At 40.8% G+C, this 20,822-nt stretch overlaps 1 long non-coding RNA gene across 1 annotated transcript in view; it reads right to left on the bottom strand.

The window, feature by feature from the left end:
- Positions 1 to 6,891: 6,891 nt before the first annotated feature.
- Positions 6,892 to 20,822, bottom strand: part of LOC119782303 — a 30,730-nt gene continuing 16,799 nt past the window's right edge. The window contains exons 2-3 of the long non-coding RNA XR_005280655.1: positions 7,516 to 7,604; positions 6,892 to 6,964 (exon numbers count right to left, since the gene is read on the bottom strand). This is a non-coding gene — a long non-coding RNA (uncharacterized LOC119782303). The remainder of the gene's footprint in view (positions 6,965 to 7,515; positions 7,605 to 20,822) is intronic.

Here is a 20,822-nt window from a genome sequence, read left to right as displayed (position 1 = left end):
TCTTTTGCTTCTGTAAAGTGCCTTGATATGACATGTGTTGTGAATTGCTGCTATATAAATAAACTGAACTGAACTGAGTGATGGATCTGACAGCACTGTGTTGATTGGCTCAGTGAGACAGTCATTGGTCATCGTAACCATGTTGTGATTACATGACTGGGTGCATTTCACAGCATTGTTCCTGTCGTTGTGGTGTGGGTGTCATGGGGTCATTACCTGGGTATGAGCCTGGAAGGACTTGCTCTGTTATGAATTGTCGATTATTTTACCACAGCCTAGCAAAGACCATGATATTGCAGAATCATGTGAGAAAATTAGAGCACCCCAATAAATATTCACTAAGAAATGTTCACCCATCAAAGTCAATTTACATTTTTATTTATCTCAAGAAATTAAAGTTTAAACTCAAGCCCTCTTATAAGCAACTAGAAATAACAGATTTGCTTTCTTGAGGACAACTTTTATGGAGGACGATATTTTATTTCCGGGTGGATCATCTAAATAATTGGTCCTCCAAATTGTCAATCATCCTGATAATATGTTTACGTAAGGCCGTCCTACGTGCTCGTCCCGTTCGCTATCTTTTCTGGCATGCGCACTTTAAGGCCTATATCTGTGGTGAGCGACGGTTTCAGTCATTGAAGCTCACCTTTCTCACTGCGGTTCTTTGAAAATTGCTGAGGGTTGTAAGAGAAAAGTGTCTACGAAGTGTATGAGAAGAAGAGAAAGGCCTCAGGTAGATATATCCCAGAGTGCTACATGACCAACGGGGATCAAAAAGTAGTGATCATCTGTCCAAATAAGTTAACTGAGCTCGCAATAAAGTCCACTATATAGCCCCCACTCTATATAGTGATTGAGGGATTTAGGGGTTAGGGTGGACAGTAGGACACAATGAGCTTGTATGAGCTATGAAAACAGCAACTTTTAAACAGAGCGTGCACGAGGAGAAAAAGGCTTGTGCATGCTCTCGCACACGTTTAATAGGCATTTACTCTTGGGAGCAGGTACAGGGTTGTGCATGTGCATTTTTTTATAAGTGGAGATTTTTTTCTTTTAAAAAAATTGCAAAAATCCCCCATAATAACTTTAACCTCCTAGTTTCTTGCTTTATACTCTTCACTCATACTTGCTTGAACACCCAGACCTGAGCATGTTGGCAATTGTTTCTAATGACCAAAACCTTGAAACTATTCCCTGCACCGATTACATCCTCTGCTGAAGCACTTAAAACCACTAACCAGACTCTGACAACTCACTCAGACAGACTATGTTTCATGTTATTTGTCTCACATTGTGCAGTGCTACAATCCATGGTAGATGCAGGATCTGTTCCTGCATCCACACATCCCCAACTCTTGTTTAAAAATGTCCTCGATATGCTTTAACTCTCTCCGTGCCTGACTTCCTGTCTGGCTCATCTAGGGTGTAGAAATGGAGGTGTTTTGTGATTTAAGTTTGATTTAACTTGATTCGGACTTCAGATGCCTGATGGGCGAGGCCCATTTTGTCATGGCACACTAGCAAAGCCAGATAAAGAAAACAAATGTGTGATTGAGGCAGTTATTTCTAAAGGTCTCAGACAGATCTTTGACTCTTGTCATTGTGTTCACCCACACTTTAACAATAGAGAGCACACAATATCACCCTGCCATTTTGGTAGGTTTTCTTACATTTGAAATGTTCAGATGTCTTTATTTTTGTTTTGATATTATCCATATTAATATATGTTAATTGTTAAGATGTCCAAATACTTTAGATAATCTCATGCTTTTATGTGGCATCTAAAGATCCTTATATTTGTACCAAAAAACATAATGGAGCACCTTGTAATATATTTCCCCTCCTAATGACTGGTGCCAACATCTCTACTCTGACTGTGGATTCTGTTGTCATTCAGAGGCCATACGACAAGCCCCCAGTTTCATCCACCCACTTCAGATGGCTACTCTACGCTTTTTCACAGCGCTTTAATCTCATTAACTGCTATCGCTGCGAGCTAATCTAAATGACTTTAAGGCAGATGATCTGCTTTAATACAGACTGAATAGTAGTAACCTTCCTCAGCCCTGGCTTTTGTAACTGTTGTCTTTGCATGTGTGCATCTTGCCAGAAACAGAAATCTTCTGTCTTCAACTGGTCCTTTTCCCCTGAATATAAAACTGTGCTCTTTGGTCTGTGTGGTTACAGTGCTTGAATATAAATAGATTTATCTAGACTTTGATGAGATTTTGAGCATAAGCTTGGTCCACAGGGTAACCTTGGTTTATTTGATGTTTTCTTCTCCAGATCCACCTGCAGAGATTACAAGATGTGCTTAAACACTAAACCAACACATGAAGTGTGTAGCGAGGAGTAGAGAGTCATTGAAGCTTAACCAGGAAATGTATCTGGAAGTTCAATATTCTATCTTTCTTTAATTAGTGATAGTACAATTCCTTAGAGCTGTGTTTCCAGTAGCAACACTCTTTATGAAAGTTTGCTTAGTGAAGAAGAGTTGTAGATCCCTATTTTTAAATATCTAAAATGAAATCAGAGGAAACTCTATGGTGGCCAGCAAGTGAAAAAGTGCAGCAAACCAGCTGTATAACCATGTGCGAACTCACAAAAACAAAAAAGCAACTGAAAAATGCTGTAAAAAAATGCTCCAATCACGAAAAGTTAGAAGCAAAAATTTACAATCAACAAAACAACCGCAATCAAAAAATCCTTAACCTAGAAACGAAATGTTGCAAGCTAAAACAAAATGATTCAATCACAGAAAGAAAAAGGTGAAAATAATAAAAACAGTAGCAAACTCGCTCAAAAGGAAATGGAACTACTGAAGGAAGAACCAACCATATTATTTCTGTGGTTACAGTATTTTTGTTTGCATTTGTTTTGTCGATTTTAGTTTTTTTTTTACTTCTATGTTTATTTCATTTCAGGTTATTTATATAGCGCCAATTTACAACACATGTGACCTAAAGATACTTTACAGTTCATCAGATCATAAAGTCAAATTGATTTAAAGTTTTCTATCTAAGGAAAACCAGTTGATCGCATCGACTCGTTGACTTGAAGGCAATCCCACACTAAGCATGCTTGTAGCGACAGTGGAGAGGAAAAACTCCCTTTTAACAGGATGAAACCTCCAGCAGAACCAGGTGATTGCACCATTTTTTTGTTGTTGTTTGTTTGCAGCATTTTTCTGTTGCATTGTTTTTTGTGTTTGCATATTTTGGTGTTTGCATCGTACATGTGTTTGCAACTCATTTCATCATTCCTGTGCGTTCCAACTATTTACAGCTCATTCATTTTTTTGGTTGCAACGTTTGTCATTTGCAATTGTTCCTTCCGTGTGTTAGGATTATTTTAATCATTTATGTGTGGGCTTGTTACACACTATATTACCTGCCTATTACTGTATGTGTCAAGACTAATGTTTTCCCAAGCCGTTTGTCTAATTAGGAAAGTTTTCTGTCACGATAAAACAAAATTATCTTCAATATGCACAAAAATTTAGGAATGGAACGGGGCATACAGATGGAGTGGATATTTTTAACAGAGAGCTCTTTTACTGTGCATTCAGAGTGTCCTTGATCTAATAACACTAAGAAATATCTTGATATGACTGGAGCCAGAGGTCTCCCGATGTACAAAAAAGTGTTTAATGTAACAATGCGATAATGCAGCATGGGTGTGATACTGGAGTTGTATAAAATGCTTCTTTAACCATTATTCGGGGCTGCTGACTCAACGTGAACCCAATGATACTATTATATCCGTGCGAACACTCTGGTTTAGGTAAAATTACTATTCTGTAAAAGATGTTTTCTAGTCTTTAATAAATAAACCTTATAATTTTTATTTGAAGTGCTTGTTCCGAGTGATCTCTTCTCAGGAAAGAATATAGTAGAGATAGTTTATAGATGTAAACAGAGCTTTCCTTTACCTGTGTTCTAGTGTTTGCATCACACATTTTTGCATTTGTGCATATCGGCCACCATAAAATACTGATGTAAAAGCTATTTAAGGGATAAATATTTACAGCTACTCATTCAGACTGTGAGAGAGAGCAAGATAGAAGGCAGATAACAGGAAGCCTGAACAGAGCACAGCAACTTCACAGCTTCAAACTGAGAACCTAGAGATGTTTTGAAGATATAAGAAGATTCATTTTCATATTGAGTACAGTTGTTATTTTAAGATTCTAAGGCAGCTTTCTCTCACATGTTGTGATGTTGCCTTTGCCCATGATTGTTCACGTCTTACAGCGGAAAGGCTTGAAAAAGCTATTGGGTTGCTGAACAAACATCACCCTTATTATAAACCTCTAAAATTAAATCAGATAAAATCACTCCATGCAAGTTATCTCTAATGATGGGCTTAAATTGTTTAGGACAAACACCTTTATATAAACTTTTTTATTTAGGCTGTCATATCTTATTTTTAGGTGCAGAGAGATTATATCTGTACTTACAACATTGTAGGTAATTCAAAGAGAGGTTTATATTTTATGCTCTTTGAAGACATCCGCTCCCAGAGCCACTCAAACACAGCCTGACCATAGATTACATGAGGCTCTGTGTGAGTTGCTTTTAGACTGAGATAACTGTCTCTTACTGAAGAGCCACTTCAGTCAGTTTTTAAAACATATTTGTGAGCAACGTTACAAAAAGCCAGAACTAGAGTACACACTCCTGAAGGTGCTGAAGCTCTGTTTTGTGACCCCTGAGAGGCTGTTGATCACGTTTCGTAACAATTCCATCTTTGGGCCTGGGAGATGGAAGGACTCAAGTAGTTATTCTGTCATTCACTAACAACCACTTGAACCTCGCTGCCAAGGAGACCCAGGTACTCCCCAAATCCCAATTAATGAGAGAATAGCTTGAAGAGGGTGTTCTTGACTCTGGCTGTGACAGCTTAATTGTAATTTTAGTGAGGCCCCTCTAGCAACAATCTCCTCTACTTGACAGCTCTGTGCTCCTGATTTAACTGAACGACCTCTTTTGCATATTCATTAGAAGCAACAAAATAGCGTAGTGGAGGAACATATTTCTACTCCAAGCCTTTAAGCTTTGTGTTCATAGGCAAAGAGCCAGGTTGCATTTACCAAAAAGCCATTTCTTAGTGTATGTTTGGAGCAAACGTTATCATATTCCCATCAAAACAGGCCAGAGCTATGAATGTGTTTTTATACATTTCTATCAAAAGGTATTTCACACAAAAGAACAGGAGCAATACTTTTTTTCAGGAAAGGTTGTCGTGGTGATTGCAAGTCTGAATACAACAGTCAGAAATATACAATGCAAACATTTTACGGTGACTACCCACACAGCAAACTGGTAATATTCATTTACATCCAGTGTGTGTGCACCATGATAGGGGTTTTTGCTTCCGTGGGCGAGATTCTGTTCATTCTGAGATTCCACATAAATAAAGAGAATTAGGTGATATTAAGATTGTCAACAGTTGTGTTTTTCCCCCCATCACTACCTGTCCTCCAATTGTTCTGCACAGGGGAAGTTTGTCTGTTGGTTAGGGAAATTATACCAAGATATAGCTGCTGTAAAGTGACTATATTAAAAGGTAATGAGAAATAATCTGAACATTAATATATGTACATGTTTGGAACATGGCCTGGCATATATGCTTTACCTTACCTGATTAGGGTTACAGGAAAACTTAAAATGTTATCAAACCTCTGATAATCCAGCAATACTCAAATGTTAATCTTTGATCCATTCAAAACTTCTGTATAAAAGCGTCACTCACAAGAAGTGCCATCTACAGCACACTATTAGCTTTTGTCATTTTAACCTAAATGAAGGTCAGATAAGCGGATATGAATGTTTTATTTATGGAGCATTACTTCATCTAACGGAGCAGTCATTTGTTGCTAATGATAGTGAATTGATTTTTGATTATGGTGACACTGTATTGGCTCACTTAGCAGAATCTGGACTCAAATAACACTCAGAACATTAATAAAGATTTCAAAGTCTCTTGAAATCTTTATTGCAATCCACAAAAATTGTAACGATTTAGAAGGTAGGACCCAAAATTCAGGCAAGACCGAGAGAGGATTACTTAAAAAGCACTGAGATTTCACAGTGGCAGCAGCTACAGCAACTCGGGTGTCAGAAGCAGGAATGTCTATTGGAGAGAAACACAGGTTAGTGACTGCGATAATCTGACGGAGGATGATTATGAATGCGTGTGTCACTAACCTAGTTTGACAGTTCAGTCAGTGCCCAGAAAACAAGGATGATTCCAGCCGGTTGACAGAGCAGACACTGCCAGAGAGTTTTGCAGAGCTGACAGGAGACCAGATCCGAGCTGACGAAGGAAGACAGGATAAGTCACAGGGTTAAGTCAAGAGGCGGATCCAGGTTCAGTCCACAGAAGTATCCGACAGGATTCCGAAGACAGGCAGACAAACTAATCAGACAGGGGCAGACAGGTTCAAAGGTCCGAATACAGAAACAGATCAGGGTGAGACAATCAGAACACTATAAAAATGCTACAGAACTTTTAACACCAAAGGCTCAAGAACAATCTGGCACTGATGGCTGGGAAACAGGCAGCTTACATGGGAAACCAGGAACAGGTGGATCTGATTGGGATGAGGAATGAGGAACAGGGCAGAGCTAGACAGGTGAATGAAATTAGTAATCAGCCAGCAATCAGTGCCAAACTCATGATAAAAATATTGCTCTGGTTATAAGCTCATGTACAGGTCTGTTAAAAATTAACAAAGGTTCAGGTGTTGATTTATTAACATCAATGTGTAGAAGGGTGTTTACTAGTGAGAAGCCATCATAACCTTCAAGGTATAAAGTATAAGCCATATGAATTGGAGGGTATTTGCTGGGTAGTGAATGGCACAACTGTGAGAAACACGCTTACCACTTATATTGATCCTGTTGTCCTTTTAATTGCAAAACAGATGTGGTGCTCATTATGGGAACACCTGGAGGGTCTTTAAAGAAAATCAAACTGGTCAGAAAAACCTTCAGGCACAGGACTGAAGGACATCATGTGGTATGTAGATTGAGGCAGTACGAAGGTAAGTACATAAGAATGTAAGTTTGAAAAAGAGCAGATACTACAGGTTGTAGATGTTTGTAATACAGTTCAGAATTTGATAACATCTCTAAGTACAGATGGTTAACTGAAACACAAAATGTATTATTTGATGGAGACCATGGCTTTAAGAAGCGGTGAGGGCAACAGGCATTAGGTTAAAACAGAGCCAAGACAAAAAGCTAGGTTGAGGAGGGAAGAGGCAGAAAAGCTGAAAATTGGGAAGATGGGGAAGACTTGTCAATCTGCTTGGGAGTGGATGGACATGGAGGGCTTAAGCAGGCAAGCACAGGTGAAGGTGATGAGTTTGCTTGGCAAGAGTGAACTGCAGCACTGCAGTAAACAATTAGACATGAGGTAAACATATGTACAAAGGCCAAAACAGGCTCAATCCAGATCAGGTTTGGATGGAAGGAATTTAGAAAACTTAGTCAAACGCATACTTACTAAAACAAAAGAACATAATCAAGTTTGGGTGTTCTTCTTCAATCCTTCCTTTTGTTGAAGGCGGGGCTCCTTTATTCAGCTGTCATTGGCTGAGACGTGGGGATAAAACCAGACAGGTCACAAGCCTTTTCTGTGCAACACTGACACAGACAGGACAAACAACCATGCAAACAAATATTCTACCTTAAAGCCAATTGAGGGAGCCAGGGAGGAAGTCGGAGTACCTTGAAAATAATCCATTATCCTTTAAAATGGCTGCAATCTGATGTATTTAGTGAATTATATCACTTTTAAGATTCAGAGTGATGACAAATCTGCATTTGATTATTTTTATCCCTTTAGCCCTAAAAACCTTATGGAACAGAGAGATGAGAGTCTTCCTCCAGTTGTCAGTTGGAAAATATATTGATTTGAATTTATGGTTTATTGTCCTTCTATTTTACGCGTAAAAGATTTAAAATCAGCATCTTTAATAAATGATGACATTAGACCTGTGCCCTCTGCCTGACTCAGACTCATTTTAAAATGAATTAAGTCCCCTGCTGTCATAATCTAACAATGTTGAATATCATATACAGTGTTAGAGAAATACTTATTAGGATGTACTGTAGCCTATATTTATAGGGAATTTAATGTTTTCATTTGGAAGATGGAACTTCTGACTTCTAATTGGAAAATCAACTTGAATGAGCTTCAAGGAGAATACCCCAATCAGCAGCCTAAAAATGAACAGCTAATATATCCTTCACATCTGCCATGCATGTAAAAGTAGTAATAGCTGCCATTTGTAACTGCATCTAGAGTATGCAGTTGTTCGTATTGAAAAGCCTTTGTTAGCTGCTATTGTAGCCCATTATTATAAGCTGGAATTATCTCTCATCCTGACAAATATGTTTTTATGTTTTATTTATTGATCTGTTCATTTTTATTATTTTTTTTTTTTCCTTTGGTCACGTTCGTATTATTATTACCGTATATTATGTCATTATTAGTCAATTTCAAGTTGCCCTCTTCAAAGCCCTTACAAATAACCTATAATTGTTTTAGGTAGAAATAAATGGTTGGACGCAATAAGAATTTTTAATCAAGTTAATTACAGGGTCTGCAGTTAATTCATTGTAAATAACTGAATTTTAATCACAAACCAGTCTGAAAAAGAAACCATCTTTTCAGTTCAAACATCTCTTTTATTCTCAAAAATTAAATAGATGATTAAATTAGCAGAACCACACATATATTTATTATAATTAATTAAACTATTTCGGTTATTCAACCAGCAGACTGGTTAAAAGTTATAATATTTTAGCTATTTTTATATTAAGATTGCTGATATTTTATGCATTTTTTATGCATTTTTGCTGCTTCTTCTATGTATATATATATATATATATATATATATATATATATATATATATATATATATATATATATATATATATATATATATATATATATATATATATATATATATATATATAATATGTAGGCTGTAAGTGAGTGCAAGCTGCAAATGGATATTTGATGTTTTTTAAAATGTCACATGACCTCTGCCAACACTTGGCAAGAAGTAGAACCAGAGCCAGTACCAACAAATACTGACCTGACCTGGGTTTGCTGGCTTCGGTCATTTTACCAGTGAAGAAACTTCTTCAGGAGTTATGTCGTTTAAACACCTGGGACCAGCTCTGCAAACCCAGCTAGCTCCCCATCGACTTTTGCTGAGCCATTGTCGGGGTCAGTTCGGTGGAATAGTAACTGTACTAGAGCGCAGCAACTACCAAATGATCTTGGCGACTAGCACTGCAGTCCTAAGCAGCCTATTCTTCCGGATTTTCCTTCAAGATTGTTTGGAAAGTCTAAAGGAGCCTTTTCCAATGTAATACAATAAGTTGGCTTGAATACTCAGTTTACTCGCTTACTTCTGCACTAGGTACGACTTTCTTTAAATTAATACTCCTAGGAACTACGTTGTACTGTATGCAGTAATGTAACAACTGGTGTTGAAAGTTACCTAATCACTTGTGCCATCATGCGTAATGCACTTTATGTGTGTGTGTGTGTGCGAACGCGCATCGTAGTATATATCATAATAATATATCATAGTATGTATATATATATATATATATATATATATATATATATATATATATATATATATATATATATATATTTGCCCCCCGATGCAAAACTGAAACTCCGCCTATGTCGTCAGTGCACTGTAGACCCGTAGAAAGCTGCAGATAGGCACCAGCACGCCTTGCGACCCCACTTGGAATAAGCGTGCCGCAAAGTGGATGAATGGGTGATAAATACTAATTACATCCACTGACTCTTATCTCGCATGTTTTAACTCTGTTTTCTAGCTGAAAACAACACGTTTGAAAAATTTGGTATGTTAAAAAGATATGAAATAATCAATTACACAATAATAAGAATAATAACAGAATCCTGCAATAACTCGAATTCAAGTCCTTAAAATACACAAGTCCCTGAATTGTCATTCTTCCAAGATGTAATGAAGTAAAATCTGATCCTTCAATCAAAATTATCTTTGATGTATGTATGGAAAACGCACACTTCTTAAAGGAGGACCTAAAAGATAGTTCCAGTGAATAAAATAGCCTTAATTTTGATTTAACAACTTCAAAGACAAATGTGCTGATGTTTGGGATGTAGCCCGTTCCACAGGCAGGAGCTCTTGTTTTGCAGAGGCTGTGCTTCCAGCTGTTTGCTCCTGAACAGGAGATGTGGATAAGTAATTAAACTTCCTGCATATAGGGTTCAAGTTTGTTTACACAGCGAATATATATCAGCTGCTGTATTATGCTTCATAGAAAGATTTTAATGATTAATTTACTTCACGTGGTTTACAGCAGCGTAAATATAGTTTTTGTAGGTTTAACTGCTTTATAATAGTGAGTACTCCATGAATATGTAAAGCAAGAATAATTTACCACCGCTCAAAGAAAGCAATACATTGTTTATAGTTCTGTAATTTCTCTAGCAGATGTTTGCATTGATTTCATACATTTTTGACCATTTAACATTCCTCAGGTTTGCAAACAGTGCAGAATTAAATAACAATTTTGTTTGTCAGTGTTGGTAGGAAGCTCTAATGCTACGTTCACACTGGAAGCAGCAAGAGCAGCAATTTTTGCTGCTTAATTTTTGCTGCTTGTACCAGTTAGTTCTGACGCGTGGCTGAAGCAGCTTTGCTGCTCTGGCTGCGCGGTGCAAAAGTGGGTCTGAAGCGCGTTGGGCGGAGCTACTCTATCCTTTCTTTGCCTTGCATCTGTATTTGCTGTGATCAGTGGGAATAAAGTAGTTTTAATATGTTTTTGAGTGGGAAAATCCACCCGAAAACTTAATCAGTGCAGTCAGGTCATCCAGATTACAATCCTGCCTTCCAATACTATTTCTGTCGGAGCCGCTCAGACCCCCACATACCAGCGGTGCGTTGTCAGTAGGATCCCATTCCACAGCAGCCTCTGGCCCGGTCGCCGCCTCATGGTTCACCGCGGCAGCTGGTAGGTGTTTTTCATCTAAATAATCTAAACTGCAGGCAGCAGGATAATAAAAGCCAACATATTCTGCCGGCAGATTTTTGCATTTTAAGTTAATTTATGCGTTAATAAACTGTTTCAGAGGAGTGATCACAGCGCTCTGATGATCAGCGATGTGTCTGTCTCTCTGCCAGCTCCCAGATCAGCTTCTCTGATTGGTTGACGCGGCGCGTCGAGCAGCAAAAGTTCAATTTTTCCATCTCGAGCAGCAGCGCGTTTTCGGCGTGTCACTCGCGTCAGATGCCCAAAGGAGCCCGACGCGCTGCTTCAGCTGCTCAGACGCACTACGCCTGCTGCTTAAAACGCGCTGCGGGACATTTTGCTGCGCCTTGACGCGCGTTAACCATTGACTTTGCATTAAAACTCGCTGCTTCTGTCGCGCCCATGAGACCCCAAATCCGTTTTGGCTCATTGAGTGCTGCAAGTCATTATATGTAGAAATAATTTATATAGTGAAATATTTTTATTTATCATATTGTTGTATTGTTGATACACATACTCAACTTATAGTCCTTATAAAGTAATTTTCACTCATGTTAAATGTTCACCCCCCCTTTGGGAATAATATTAACTGTCAAGAATTAAATCTAGAATAAAATAGAATTTGTTGTATTTTATGTAGAATAAGTTATGGTTTTTCAGGCTTTTTCTTTTTATGCATTTCCCCTTTTTTAGAAGATTTCAAAGATCAAGATTCTACAGGAAGAACGAATGCATGGACCTTTTGTTGCCATTTTGTCTGCTAGTAAATATAAGCCGATATTTTTCAGAAAAATACCATTAATTACCGTAAGAGATTAAAAGTTATCAGATAAGTGATAAAGTATTTAAATAACATTCCTAAAAACCTGTAAGAATCAGGAAGTGTTAGCTTATCTCTGCACAACAAAGCTTGGGTTGAGGCATTCAGTCATTCCCTGAAATACATTTTACTGAGATGCTATCATTTTCTCTGACTTCTGCAGAAACCACCTGAGGCCTGTTGTAACAGACAACACACAGAATAATAAAACAACATTACAGCTCAATGCAATAATTAAATGTACATTATTTAACTTCAAACCAGGTTATTTGGTATTGACCTTGTTTATATTGCATAACATGGAAGCTACTAAGCAGAATCATTGACCTAATTGCTACCCACAAGGTCATGTACTTCAGTTGACAGCAAATGAAATAAAAAGAGAGCTCTGTTTTTCAAGGAAACAGGAAAGAAAAACAGTGACTTTTATCCTGGAAGGGCAGTTTGGATCTGAGCTGAAATTTAGATTAATCCAGATCAGTAAACATGATAGCAGCTGGTAGCTTTAAGCTGTTTCTTTGATGGTAACATCAGCAGACAGTATTTTCCAGTTTTTAGCCAGGTAAAACCTCTTGGTACATTATGACATAAATAAATAATGCAGACATCCCAGGATGACCTCCTTCCGGATGTCTCTTCATGTTTGTTTTCCTTCGGCCTGTTGCTGTCACTCTCCACCCTGTAGGAAACAGTTCCTTTCTTTGACTGCTTTCCCATCCAATCCTGATGTGTGTTGCTATAGAGTGTGGAAAAAATCTTGACATCACACGTGACCTCCTACTTTGCACTGAATCCATGATGCCATTCACTGCTAAGCCATTGCAAACCTGCAACCATTAGCCTCTTACACCCTAAGGGGGTATAAATAAATTTCTGCCTGACAAAAACACACAAAAGTAAAGAACTTATAGCCTCAAAGCTATTAGATTTAAGAAGAAACTTTTGGTACGTCTGTAAAGGTAAGATGTCATAGAATGGTTTTCTGGTGTCAGCACCATTGTAGCTTTGACCCTGCCTGAAATATTAGGGACAAAATACAAAATATTTTGCATTTTTTGAACCTCGCCAAAATTTTCTTTGAAATAAACATTGCAAAACACTACCAAAATATTATTTATAGCACAAAAAAGTAGTACAGACTTTCAAATCTAAATGTTGTGTAAAAATATACCAAATTTGGACTCAATCAGATGAATCATATTTATTTTAGAATGGTATTAGTGAGAAATTTCTTAGGCGGAGAGGCCATTTTGGCACATTTATCCATAAATGTCACCAAACTGTGCCAAATATGTTTTTTACATCAATACTGGGGGTTTGGTAAGATTACGAGGTCACGTAGCAGCTGGACCCGCTGGTGGGTCCGTAGGGTTCAAGGGGTTAGGTTGCTAGAGTTTTTTTTCAAGCTAGTATCAGACTGCTTTGTTATTTTTAAGACCTTCATGAGTGTTTAAAAATGACTAAATCACTTCAGTTCTAGAGGGACTTATTACAGTATGGAGGTAACCATCATGCTGCTTTGCCTTTAGAATGAACCATAAAGCAGAAGGGTTGCTGTTAGCAAAATGGTTTCTGCACCTCCACCATCAGGAAATTGTCTCATTTTTTGTCAAATTTGTCAACCTACATAATGATTCTAATTTGGGATTTTTGTTAGGACAGGCATGATGAGAAGAAACCTACAGTATGCAGAGATGGCAAAAGTACTCACTTTCCGTACTTGAGTAAAAGTACAGATACTTGTGTTAAAAAATACTCTGGTTAAAGTGGAAGTACTGATTAAACTTCTTTACTCAAGTAAAAGTAACAAAGTACAGGCTTGTAAATTTACTTAAAGTATAAAAGTAAAAGTAGAAACTGTTGGAAGCTGGAGAAGTACCTCTCTTCTCCAGCAGAGTCCGCCGTGGATCCTCCTGAGCAGAGCCCTCTGCACAGCTGCTGCTCGTTACCATCATCAGGAGGACCCTCTACTTAAGCTGTCTTCAGACCTTGCCTCAACGCCGCAGTGTTGAGCCAGTTGGTTAGCACCTAAGCCCAGAACCTCTGAGAACTTTGCTTACTCTGAGATTCTGACAGGATCCTAATCTTGTCTCTGTCTCTCCAGGAAAACCTGATCTTCCTTCGTGAAGCTCTGGTAGAGCTTAACCCGCCGAGCCTGCCCTCAGAGCCAAACCTGAAGACTTCCCCTGGATTCTCTTGCAGCTCTGGACCAAGAGCTGGAAATCCAAAGTCAAGGTCTGCTGCCTTTCTAGAAGCAAGACGCTGAAGCAGCTAACGGACTCAGCTAATCAGACTCTCTCCAGTTCCAACAACCTTCCTCTCCAAGATCCATTCAAGGACCCACAGGTACAAACCAGAGACTTTCAAAGGACAAACCGCTAAAAGCCCAGCTAACTAACTGTCTTCCTCACAGACTCCGGTGAACCCGTTTGCCCAGGACCAGAACCAGAACAAACTACCATTGGATTGTATTCAATAAACTCTGTTAACTTTTCATCTGTTTCCTGTGTCGTGGTGTTCTGCATAATTGGGTCACATTCGTGTACCGATCATGACAGAACACTGCGGCCAAACACCAGGCCCAGCTGAACACATCCGCCGTCGATTGGAGGAGCAAGATGCACAAATTTTTGGACAAGCTCAGACTCTCCGTGAGTTATACTGTCTTGTGGAAACTAACAATCAAAAGCTTCAGAGCTATGCTAATTTCATGAACAGTGCTAACGCCACACCGGCAGCGCAACCTTTTCCGGGTCAAGTTCCCCCTCCGAGGTCACCAGCAGTGACGTCATCAGAGTTCCGCCCAAGCCTTCCTGAAAAATTCTCTGGTAATATGAAGGATTGCAGAGGATTTTTATTTCAGTGCAGATTATTGTTCCAGAACTCTCCAAACAGCTTTTCGACGGACTTTAAGAAAATAACCTTTATCCTCTCTCAACTAACAGGAAGAGCTTTGGAGTGGGCCCAGGCCAGATTTCCCTCAGATGAGAGTCTCAACTGCCGATACTCTGATTTCATTTCTGAATTCTCCCAGGTTTTTAATCAGGAAACTGATCAAACAATTGACTCTCGTGCTCTTTTCAGTATTAAGCAGGGAGATTCATCTGTGGCTGATTTTTCGATCAACTTCCGGGTTAAGGCAGCAGCTTCCGGATGGAATCAAAGTGCTCTGAAGGGAGCTTATTTCATGGCCTTAAATGAGAATATTAAAGACGAACTGGCAACTCTCGACGAACCAGCCTCCCTTGAGGATCTAATTAAACTAACAATTAGATTGGATAACAGAATTAGAGCCAGAAACAGCTCTAAGTTAAGAAATTCTGGGTCTCACGCCTCTACTTCTGCATCAAATATTGTGACTGTTTCTTCTCCTCCCACAGACCGACCAAAAGCCCAGTCCCTCCCTCTGCCTTTTCAGGCTTCATATTCAGGTGGTACGGAGGTCGAACCTATGCAGGTGGGACACACTCGGCTTACTCCTGAGGAGAGACAAAGACGTTTTTTGAGCAGACTTTGCATCTATTGTGGTGAAAGTGGACATTTCATTGCTTCCTGCCCGGCAAAATCAAAAGGCAGGGCCCGCCAGAGGATCTGAGGAGTCTGGCGGGCCAAACCAACTCTAAGAAATCTCCTCGATTGATGCTGCCTGCCACCTTGTTTTGTAATAATCAGAACCTCTCTTTTTCTGCCTTTATTGACTCAGGCTGTGAACGGAACCTCATAGACTCTAACCTCGTTCAACAATTGATGATTGAAACTGTTCCTCTTTCTCAACCCCTCCGTGTCTCTGCCATTGATGGGAAAAATCTCCACCAAGTTACTCATCAAACCCAACCCCTCGAGCTCCTCCTCTCAGGTAACCATCGTGAAACTATCACATTTTTTGTTATTCCCTCCGCATGTTCCCCGTTGGTGCTTGGATTCGAATGGCTGGAGAAACACAACCCACGCATTAATTGGACTGAACGTCACGTGGAAGCATGGTCTACGTCATGTCATGAGACTTGTCTTCGGTCGGCAGCCCCCGTGGTGGGGCCTCCTAGGGGTGGGGGAGAGATGGACTCTCCTGACCTATCTTCAGTTCCCTTTGAGTACCATGACTTGGCCCCGGTTTTCAGTAAGGTCAGTGCTACGTCCCTTCCACCACATAGACCATATGACTGTGCTATTGAGTTGTTACCTGGAGCACCGTTACCCAGCAGCCGTTTATATAACATCTCCAAGCCAGAACGAGAGACAATGGAGAAGTATATTAACGAGTCTTTAGCTGCTGGAATTATTCGCCCGTCCTCTTCTCCTTTGGGTGCTGGTTTCTTTTTTGTTGGCAAGAAGGATGGTTCGTTAAGACCATGCATTGACTACAGAGGGTTGAACCAAATCACCATAAAGAATAAGTACCCTCTACCTCTCCTAGCCTCTGCTTTTGAACCTGTTCAGGGGGCAACAGTCTTCACCAAATTGGATCTGAGAAACGCATATCATCTCCTCAGAATCAGAGAAGGAGATGAATGGAAGACTGCTTTCAAGACACCATTAGGTCAGTTCGAGTACCTGGTAATGCCTTTTGGTTTAACAAACGCCCCCGCCTGCTTTCAAGCACTAGTGAATGATGTTCTCAGAGACTTTTTAAATGTGTTTGTCTTTGTCTATATAGACGACATACTCATTTATTCACGGAACTTAACTGAGCACAAGAAACATGTCCGCCTAGTGTTACAGAGGCTACTGGAGAACAAGTTATTCGTCAAGGCAGAAAAGTGTGAGTTCCACCAACCATCAGTGACCTTTTTGGGGTTTGTGCTCGAGGGCGGGCAGGTTAAGCCTGCTGAGGACAAGATAAAGGCGGTTTTGGACTGGCCGATTCCTGAAAATCGAAAACAGCTTCAAAGGTTTTTGGGGTTCGCCAATTTTTACCGTCGTTTCATTAGAAATTATAGCCAGACGGCTCAACCTCTGACCTCTTTAACTTCAGTTAAGAGGAATTTTCAATGGACTCCCGAAGCTCAGTCTGCTTTTGACAAACTGAAATCTTTGTTTTCCAGAGCACCAGTGTTAATTCAGCCCGACCCTTCTAAACAGTTCATCCTGGAGGTCGATGCTTCGGATTCTGGCGTTGGAGCCGTCCTTTCCCAGAGACTCGACTCAGATCAAAAGATTCATCCATGTGCTTTTTTCTCCCGCAGACTCTCATCAGCAGAACAGAACTACGGTGTTGGAGATCGAGAACTATTAGCCATTAAGTTGGCGTTGGAGGAATGGAGACACTGGTTAGAGGGAGCTGAGCACCCGGTTCTAGTCTGGACTGACCACAAGAACCTTGCTAGCATCCAGTCTGCCAAACAGGCCAATCCTCGTCAATCCAGGTGGTCCATTTTCTTCTCCAGATTTAATCTCGTTATCTCCTACAGACCCGGATCAAAGAATGTGAAACCAGACTCCCTCTCGCGCCTATACTCCGTCGATCAACCCGAGACACCAGAGCCAGTCCTCCCGGCCTCTTGTACTGTGGGAGTTGTGAACTGGGAGATCTCCGATCTTATTAACTCCGCCCTGGCTACGGAACCCGACCCAGGTAACGGTCCGGCTAACAGAACTTATGTTCCGTCTTCCGTCAGGTCCAGGCTCATTCAATGGATGCACACTGCCAAATTCTCGGCCCACCCTGGAGTCAGTAGAACCATCGCTCTCATCACCAGACGCTTCTGGTGGCCCACTCTCCACAGGGACGTAAAGGAATATGTGCTGGCCTGCCCCATTTGTGCTAGAAACAAGGCCTCGCATCAGCCACCCTCTGGTCTGTTACAACCCCTTCCGATTCCTTCACGTCCATGGTCCCACATTGCCATAGATTTCGTCACTGGTCTCCCCATCTCTCGAGGTATGTCCACTATACTCACCATCGTTGACCGTTTTTCCAAGTCCTGTCATTTAGTCCCTCTCAGGAAGCTCCCCTCGTCGTTCCAGACTGCTCAGCTTCTCGTGAAACACGTCTTCAGATTACATGGCATTCCCCAGGAAATCCTATCAGACCGTGGTCCTCAATTCGTTTCACAAGTTTGGAAAGCCTTCTGTTCAGCTCTGGGCTGTAAGTCTGCCTTGACTTCAGGTTATCATCCACAATCCAACGGTCAGACCGAGCGCATGAATCAGCACCTAGAATCCACCCTCCGCTGCCTAACTTCCAACAACCCCACCGACTGGAGCCAGTATCTACCTTGGATCGAGTACGCCCATAACTCCCAGAGATCAGCTTCCACCGGCCAGTCACCATTTCAGGTCAGTCATGGATACCAACCACCACTTTTCCCCGCAGATGAAAAGGAGATAGCAGTCAAGACCATCAACCAACACATCCGTCGCTGTCGAAGGATTTGGAAAGAAACCTTCACCACCCTCAACAAATCATCAGAGACCACCAAACTTTTTGCCGACTCCAGGAGACGTCCCGCTCCCGAGTACGCCATCGGACAGGAGGTATGGCTGTCCACCCGAGACATTCCCCTCAAGGGAATGTCTCGGAAACTGTCTCCCAGATTCATCGGTCCATTTAAGGTTTCCCAGGTCATCAGTCCCTCCGCAGTCCGTCTCCAGTTACCTCCGAGTCTTCGCATCCACCCCACCTTTCATGTTTCTCAGGTCAAGCCCGTAGTCTCTAGCCCTCTGTGCCCGCCATCCGACTCCCCACCACCCGCCCTGGAAGTCGATGGTCACCCGGCTTTTACCGTCCGTCGCATCGTGGACTCCCGTCGACGAGGTCGCGGCTGGCAGTACCTCGTCGACTGGGAGGGCTACGGACCTGAAGACCGTCAGTGGGTTCCCGGCTCTTACATCCTCGATCCTTCCCTGATCGAGGAGTATGAGCGTTCCTGCCCATCTACTTCCTCCGGACCGCCAAGGGGCGGTCGTTGAGGGGGGGGTACTGTTGGAAGCTGGAGAAGTACCTCTCTTCTCCAGCAGAGTCCGCCGTGGATCCTCCTGAGCAGAGCCCTCTGCACAGCTGCTGCTCGTTACCATCATCAGGAGGACCCTCTACTTAAGCTGTCTTCAGACCTTGCCTCAACGCCGCAGTGTTGAGCCAGTTGGTTAGCACCTAAGCCCAGAACCTCTGAGAACTTTGCTTACTCTGAGATTCTGACAGGATCCTAATCTTGTCTCTGTCTCTCCAGGAAAACCTGATCTTCCTTCGTGAAGCTCTGGTAGAGCTTAACCCGCCGAGCCTGCCCTCAGAGCCAAACCTGAAGACTTCTCCTGGATTCTCTTGCAGCTCTGGACCAAGAGCTGGAAATCCAAAGTCAAGGTCTGCTGCCTTTCTATAAGCAAGACGCTGAAGCAGCTAACGGACTCAGCTAATCAGACTCTCTCCAGTTCCAACAACCTTCCTCTCCAAGATCCATTCAAGGACCCACAGGTACAAACCAGAGACTTTCAAAGGACAAACCGCTAAAAGCCCAGCTAACTAACTGTCTTCCTCACAGACTCCGGTGAACCCGTTTGCCCAGGACCAGAACCAGAACATACTACCATTGGATTGTATTCAATAAACTCTGTTAACTTTTCATCTGTTTCCTGTGTCGTGGTGTTCTGCATAATTGGGTCACATTCGTGTACCGATCATGACAGAAACCACTTTTTTCATGCCGTTGCCTACATTTTAAATGGATGTCTGCCAATAGGACTAGATCTCCGTTGTGTTCATTTTCAATCATCTCGTCGTCCATACTAACGCCACCGCCACCAAGCTGCAATGATTTGCCGCGAATGAATACCGCCGAATCTGCCAATTCATCTTATAGTGGTGCGTCAAATGCAACGTAGATTCCCATCCAATTAGATTGAATTTGGTATTGATGACGTGAAAAATAATAATGGTAACTCCATTGAAATGATTCAAAACTAAAGTAACGAGCCAATTTTTTTAAAATGTAAGGAGTAGAAAGTACAGATATTTGTGTAAAAATGTAAGGAGTTGAAAGTACAGATATTTGTGTAAAAATGTAAGGAGTAGAAGTAAAAAGTCGCCATAAAAATAAGTAGTAAAGTAAAGTAAAAATATCAGAAAAATCTACTTGAGTACAGTAACAAAGTATTTGTACTTCGTTACTTCCCATCTCTGACAGTATGTGTATAATATTTTCTAAGCTATACTTAGTCATGCATTATGTCAGTCCTTCCCCCTCCTTGTTTTCAAATGCATTGCTAAGACTTGTTCATATTTGTAACTTAAATATAGTTTGCATTTAAAGTGCAACCTGAACAACTCATTGGGTCTTCCAGCAGTCATCCAATGTGCTATTTGAAGGTTGGAGCACTATTCCACATGGAACCCCAAGAAATATTGGTCTCTGTGTACAAGTCACCCAATTATGGCAGTACATTTATTGAAATGGGTGTCATGGATTGGGTATTAAAGATATTTGACAATATTCTTTTCATGTAGCTGAAACTATGGCTAAGGTGTGCTTCTATTCAGTTGGGACATATAATACCAACTAGATAACAGGCTTGTATTCAGAAGGGCAAAAATTACATATGGTCGAAAATGTAATTAATTCAAAATCTATTATCAATGTTTGACCAGTTATGAGTCAGGCATTTAAAGTGAGCCTAAATAAGGATAAATATATATTTTTTGTTTTTTCTGTGGTCTGTAATTTTGGTCAAGCTCGGTTAAAAACAAAAATTTCCAGAATCCATCCATCCACCAAAAAACCCAAACCACTGCTCTCGAGATGAAGAAATTAAAATGTTCTTCTGTATCTGGGATTACAAACATCTGCTCTCTCCTTGTGTTGTTTTCTGATGTACACAGAACCGTCTGATCGCAGGAAAGGATTGACGCTGACAGTTCTTTCCCAGCAGAAACAGAAGATCTTTCATTTGGCCATTCAAGAGTAACATGTATGCTACTTTAGAACGGGTCTAAACTAAGCTTCAGGATGCAT

This window comes from Cyprinodon tularosa, unplaced genomic scaffold (genome assembly GCF_016077235.1).
Source record: "Cyprinodon tularosa strain WSP-4 unplaced genomic scaffold, ASM1607723v1 ctg191, whole genome shotgun sequence".
In the NCBI taxonomy this organism is placed as follows: Eukaryota; Metazoa; Chordata; class Actinopteri; order Cyprinodontiformes; family Cyprinodontidae; genus Cyprinodon; species Cyprinodon tularosa.
This window is presented reverse-complemented; position numbering and strand designations above follow the sequence as displayed.